Raw genomic sequence first — 6,000 nt, 5'->3', positions numbered from 1 at the left:
GAAAAAAAAAATTTTTTTAAAGATTTTATTTATTCGACAGAGACACAGTGTTGAGAGGGAACACAAGCAAGGGGAAGTGGGAAAGGGAGAAGAAGGCTTCCCGCCAAGCAGGGAGTCTGATGCAGGGCTTGATCTCAGGATCTTGGGATCACGACTTGAGCCGAAGGCAGATGCCCAATGACTGAGCCTCTCAGGGACCCCTCAATGGGAAAATTTTGAGACTCAACCATACTGTTGCATGTATCGGGACTTTATTCATAAGAGACTAATTTCTAAGGACAGAATTTCAGACACAGCAACCCCCAGAAGAGGAATGCACGCTGTTATGTAAACTAGAGCTACCCTGGTGAGTCTGCAAGGGAGGGGAGGACTGGGCCACATCAGGCCAAACAGGACCCCAAATGGGCTACAAGCACCAGACGTTATCCAAGGAACCAAGCAGCTGCCGACTTAAATTCTGGACAGAAATGGCCAGGTAGTCGTGGAAAAATGGAACTTCCCTTTTCTAGACTTAATTTTCCTCTTTGAAGAATGTAAAGAATTGCCTTGCTCTGCTTTCGTCATTGGAGAAGGCTCCGAAAAACTTTGGGGTCCCAAATAAATTGTTTTGCACCTTCAAACATGTTGTTATAATGATTAATAATAAAGAAAAGGAAAAGGGGAGAGAGGGAGGAGGCTTGGTCCTAGGTGTGTGACAAAGAATGATTACACATCCTAGAAAATAGGTTATACAGGTGAAATTGTACTTTTACCATATGAAAACACGCGTTCTCTGGAGAAAAGGCGGAGGCAGCCTAAGGGCTCTTAACTTTCACACACGTGCAGTTTACAGTTGTGCCGAGGAGATTTGTGGTTCTCCTCGGGCGTAGAAGACCTCGATCTGGATCAGCTCGCAGCTCTGCGGCTAAGCTACTCCTGCACTGCGGTCGGATGCAGGTTTCAGACAGCGCAGCTATAACAGAGATAGACGTCAGGTCCCCCCCAAACCCCCGCCCCCCCCCCCCCCCCCCCGCGGTTCGCAACACCGCCTGAAGAGTGCCGGCGCTCAACGCCGTGCGAGACACGGACACGAGGGGGCGCTGCCGGCCAGGAGGAAGAGAATTTCCCCAAGCTCGTCCTACGAAGCACCCACACCCCTTTAAGGTGATTGTGATAACACTACAGATCGCTGAATCTGAGAAAGCAAGCCAGGGGGGTCTGATATCTGGCCAACATGGTCAGATAGTTCATCTGACTTCTTTAAACTGCAATCCCTGTGCGAGCACAAGAGCAGACCACCACCCTGGCCGTGAGCGTGCATTTCCAAATCACTTTCCCAAAGGAACCAATGTTTGTTTGGTTGCTAGGTTCCCCTTTTAACTTAACAAGCAGGCGAGCTGGAGCCTCTTCTTGGATGGCATAGATTGAAACTACTAGTTTTTTTTCATTCTTCTTACTGCAATCATGAACAATGTGGACTACAATGATGTGTCAGACATACAGGCTTTCATATGTTTCAGTTCAGTCTATTCACTTCAACAAACACGGATGCTGGTGACATGTGAAGGGTCCACTGCTAGCTCCCCAGGTGGCTACAGAGGCAAAGTCGCTCTAGACCCATAGTTTCTGCACAAGGGAGCCTGTGATAGTCCTATAAGAAAGAGAAATTGGATACATAACCACCATGAGGGGGGCGCGGTGGAACCCAAAGGAAGGTGAGTCTTTCCAGCCCAAAATGCCACCTTGCCAGACAAGGTCTTCCCGGCCACGCTGGTGAAATAACACCCTATACCTCCCTCCGCTCTGGTCTTCTCCGTAGTACTTGTCATCGGCTTCTCCCCCATTGCGTTGTTCTTCCATGTCCGTTTGGGTCTTGTCTGTCTCCCCACACAGGTGTGTCCGCCCCCTGAGGGCAAAGATTGGTAAGGAGATCAGCTGGGCCTCCACTGAGAGCCCAGTTGTCCTTCCTGGGACATACCCAGACTTAGAAGGTATTTGACCACCGAGCTCAAGAGCCAAGGAAAAAGAGAGAGAATAGTCCATACCCTTGGACTCAGCCATCACATTGCAGGGGTGTGTCCTGGGGATGCCATCGCCATGGCTCCTGCTAGGTGGCAGGCAGCTACCGGCTTCCTTCCCTCTCACTGCTGGGGGTCTGCAGGTCCAGCTCCCACAGAGTCCACGGCAGCACCCTGCCCTCCTCCCCGCAGCCCTGCAGGATCAGAGGCCAAACAGCAACTTGGGCGCCATCCCACGTGGTAAGGACTGTTCTACGCCCCCACGGGTATGGCCCCTTTCACTCCTCTAGAAGTGGTTTGAGTGAGATGCTTTTTACAGAAGAGGTCAGCCAGGCAAAGAGTTCAGGCAGGAAGTGATGGAATCGGCATGCGATCCCAGGTACTCTGACTGCAGATGTGAATCCATTGCGTGGCTCTGCCTCTGCCTGGGAGATGGGGAGGGGGTCGTCACAAGTGGGCTGTATGAATGACATATGGACATAAAGCATTTTGTTTCATCTAGAACATCTGCCTTCCTGAAAGTGCATTCATGCTCTCTGCATCCACTCCATACAAGCTTCAAATACTCGTTTTCTCCTGGAAGTTGGGGCATGGCGAGGCATAGGTGGGCTTGTAGAGACCTTGTGTGTGAGGCTGCTGAGTATTTGTAGAAGGAGCTAAGTATGCTTCAATGGTCACAGGTTGGCCACTTATCAATACTTCAAGTCTGCAGAAATTACACAGTCTCTCCAAGCCTCCACTTTCTCATCTGTAGCAATTAGCAAGAACCACATAGTAGCTGCCCAATAAATATTCCTTTCCCAAGGATGACTGTCCTGGTATAATTTAACCTAGTAAAAAGTTATAAATAACTTGGTATCTAACAATGGAGAAATAATGCCACCAAACATGGTAGTTTTAGATGCTGGCAGAGCCTGAAACCATTAAAAAGTATATTGAGAAGTGCGCGCGCACACACACACACACACACACACACAGTAAAAAAAAAAAAAAATGCTGAGTACAGAAACTTTATCTAGGTTTGATTTTTAAAGTATCCTGAAGGAAATACTCCCCAGTGTTAGGTGTTTATCTATGGGTAATAGCACATGAGGGTGACAAGTTTCTTTTTTATACTTTTTCATATTTTTTTCTACTTTTTCATATTTTCTAATGGTCCACAAGGAGTTTGCCTTTTTTCACAACCAGACAACACATTGTTTACAAAGCTAGCTTCCTTTCATTTTATACCATATGGGCTAATGCTTTAGCACGAAGAGTAGGATCAGAAGTGGAGGGATCAGAGAAGGAGCTGAGGGGAGAGGAGAGACCTCCGTTTCACTGGCATTTACTGAACATCCACTATGTGCAGGCACTATGTAGGGTGTCAACTCTGCAGACTGAGTGAGATCTCAAAGAACTAGTCATTGCTGGGCAGACAAGGCCAGGGAACGGCATGTGCAAAGGCCCAGGGGCGTGAAACAGCAGGCACGCTGAACAGCAAATAGGGTCCCTGGGGGAGAGGAAAGAATGTGGCTGAGAGATGGGCAGGCCGGAAATGCCTTTGAGGGGGGCTCCTCAGCAGCTGTAAAGGGGATCAGAGTGGATCCCTGTGGGTGAATGTTTTTTTTGTTTTTGTCAATTAAAAATTTTATTGAGATAATTGTAGATTCACATGCAGTTGTAAGAAATAATACAGAGAGATGCCTGGTACACTTTGCCAGTTTTCCCCAACAGTGACTTTTTGTAAAACCATAGGGCAATATCCCAACCAGGATATTGACCTTGATAAAATCCACTGATCTTATTCAGATTCTCCCGGTTTTGCTTGTACCTGCTTATTACATTCTACGCAATTTTTATTCCCAGTGTAAGTTCTTGTATCCACCACCACAGTCCAGATACTGAACAATTCTGGCCCAGCAGGACTCCAGCTGCTGTTTGATAGCCACACCCATCTCCCTCCTGCCCCTCTCCCTCCATGCCTACAAGACCAGAGGACTGATTCAAGGGGAGGGTAAGGAGGAGGAGCGGGAGGAGCCCCTTTTTCTGCCTGGCAGAGCTCACAGGGGTTGGGATGGGCTGTGAGTTAGGGACCAAGTTTGGTGTAGCATGCTAAACCAGCTATGGCCACAGGAAACATCAGGGCCAAGGGAAGATGGATGTGCCAGAGGCCAGTGGGTTTACGAATCCACAATGAAGAGAGAGGTCTGAGCTGAAGGTGAGTCTGGGAGTCACCACCTGTCGCTGCTGGTGCTGTGGATTTGCTAGGGAAGGAGTGGTTAGGTGGAGGGGACTAAGGCAGGAGCGGGAGGAGGGTCGCCCCCTTTCCTGTAGCAGACATCTGTTGACAGTCTGCTTCTGGATACTGCCCACCCAGAGGCTCTCAGACTGGGGCCTTGTTTTCCAGCTGGCTGCCTCCTGCCTTGCTCTTGCATAAGGAACCCTGGGAAACGGCACAGAGGGCTCCTCCAACTCCAAAGGCGCCCTTTACTTTGACCCCTGTGTGAGCTTCTGAGCCGGTAATGAAGTGTCCCTCTTCCCAAACGCACCCGTTAGCTGCATCTTGTTCTGTTCCCTGAGCACAAGGTGTGTGAATCCTGGCCCTGCCAAGCAGGGAAGGACCATAGAGGTCACTGAATCCAAAGCCTTGAATTACAAAGAAGAAAACGAATCCTTGGAGAGGGAGGCTTGTCAAAGGCGGTAGACCTGACCTGCTGGAAGAAAAGGGGGCTATTTGTTTTCAAGTTCAGAATCTGCTTTCCTCATAGAGGAGAAAGCCAGGCGAGATGGATGAAAGTTTCTGATCTCCTTCACTGATCAGTTTTTACTGAGCATCTATTATGCGCGGGGCAGCATCGAGTTCTCTGGAGACCAAGACCCATCAGGCGTGGACCCTAATGCTGGTGCATAAGAGCATCGAAGAGTTAAATTCCGGGAGCTATTGAGAGTAGGGGTGGGTAGAGGAATCTCCCCAGAGGAAAGGTCCCCTCCCTAGCATCTCGGGCTCCGGAAACCTGGGCGAGAGGAGCCTGGGAAGGGCTGCCCCTCCCGCGCGCAGCCTCCCCCGCGCCGCCCTCTCTGGCCCGGGGAAGGGCCGCTCTCGAATTACAACAAAAGGGGCTGGAGGCCGGGCCTGCAGTGGCGGCCGCCCCCCGGGAAGGGGGTGGGCCCGGGGAGGGGTTTGCCTTCCGACTCGCGTTAAAAGTACCGGGAAAAGCGTAAAGGAGTGACTCCAGTCCGCGGCGTCCGAAGCTTGCAGCCCGCTTTCTCCAGCGGCCTGAGAAGTCGGCTCGCCCCCTCTGCTCGGGAAAGGGGGTCGGCGGCGAACGGCACGGAGAGGGGCTACCGTGGGAAGTGTCGGCCCCGGCTGCCAAGTAAGAGCGCTCGTCGCCCCTGCCCTCCCCAACGCGGTAGGCAAGGAAGCGGGAGAGTCCGGGTGGAATCTCCGGGCTCCACTCGCTGCGGAGCTGCCCCTTGGCGGTGGTCCGGATCCCCCGGAACCTGCGCGGCGGGCTCTCCGAGCGAAGGCTCTTCCTCGAAGAGATGCTAGGACCTGCAGGCTAACGCGGTGCCCTTTCGGACTCGGGCGGACCCGCCCAGCCCCACCTCTTCTGAGCGGGACAGGGCGATGCAGCGGGCGCGCCCGGGAGAGCAGGGCGCTCGGTTCCTTGCTTGCTGCGGGACGCCCGTAACCTGGCAGGACGGAGCTAGTCGAGGCTCTTGCGCTCTAGGTGCCCAGGAGTGTGCTGCGTGTGGACAGGGATACTCGGAGTTAATGACTTTTGAGGAGGTGGAGCGCGCGCGCGGGGAGCAGGGGGCGCCCTGGGGTGTCCCCGGTGCAGCGGCTTTGGAGATACGGCGAGCACTGGGCTGGCTAGGGCAGAGTGGGTGGGGGCCATTGGGACTGCGCCTGGGTGCTCTGGTGCCCACTGCCTAGGAATTGGGCTTTCTCCCCAGCCTGCTGGAGAGGCTGGGCTGAGCGCCCGAGCGTCCTGAGTCCTGTGCGAGAACAGGCGCGATC

The 6,000-nt window shown here is 52.5% G+C and overlaps 1 protein-coding gene across 3 annotated transcripts in view; it reads left to right on the top strand.

Annotated features, from left to right (window-relative positions):
- Positions 1-5,102: 5,102 nt before the first annotated feature.
- Positions 5,103-6,000, top strand: part of LOXL2 (lysyl oxidase like 2) — an 87,292-nt gene continuing 86,394 nt past the window's right edge. For 2 of the 3 annotated variants that reach the window (XM_059371851.1, XM_059371842.1), the window contains exon 1: positions 5,103-5,353. The gene's annotated coding sequence lies outside the window, so the exon portion shown is untranslated. The remainder of the gene's footprint in view (positions 5,354-6,000) is intronic. The other variant, XM_059371860.1, reaches the window with a different exon arrangement.

This window comes from Mustela nigripes, chromosome 1, assembly GCF_022355385.1.
Source record: "Mustela nigripes isolate SB6536 chromosome 1, MUSNIG.SB6536, whole genome shotgun sequence".
NCBI classification, from domain to species: Eukaryota; Metazoa; Chordata; class Mammalia; order Carnivora; family Mustelidae; genus Mustela; species Mustela nigripes.
This window is presented reverse-complemented; position numbering and strand designations above follow the sequence as displayed.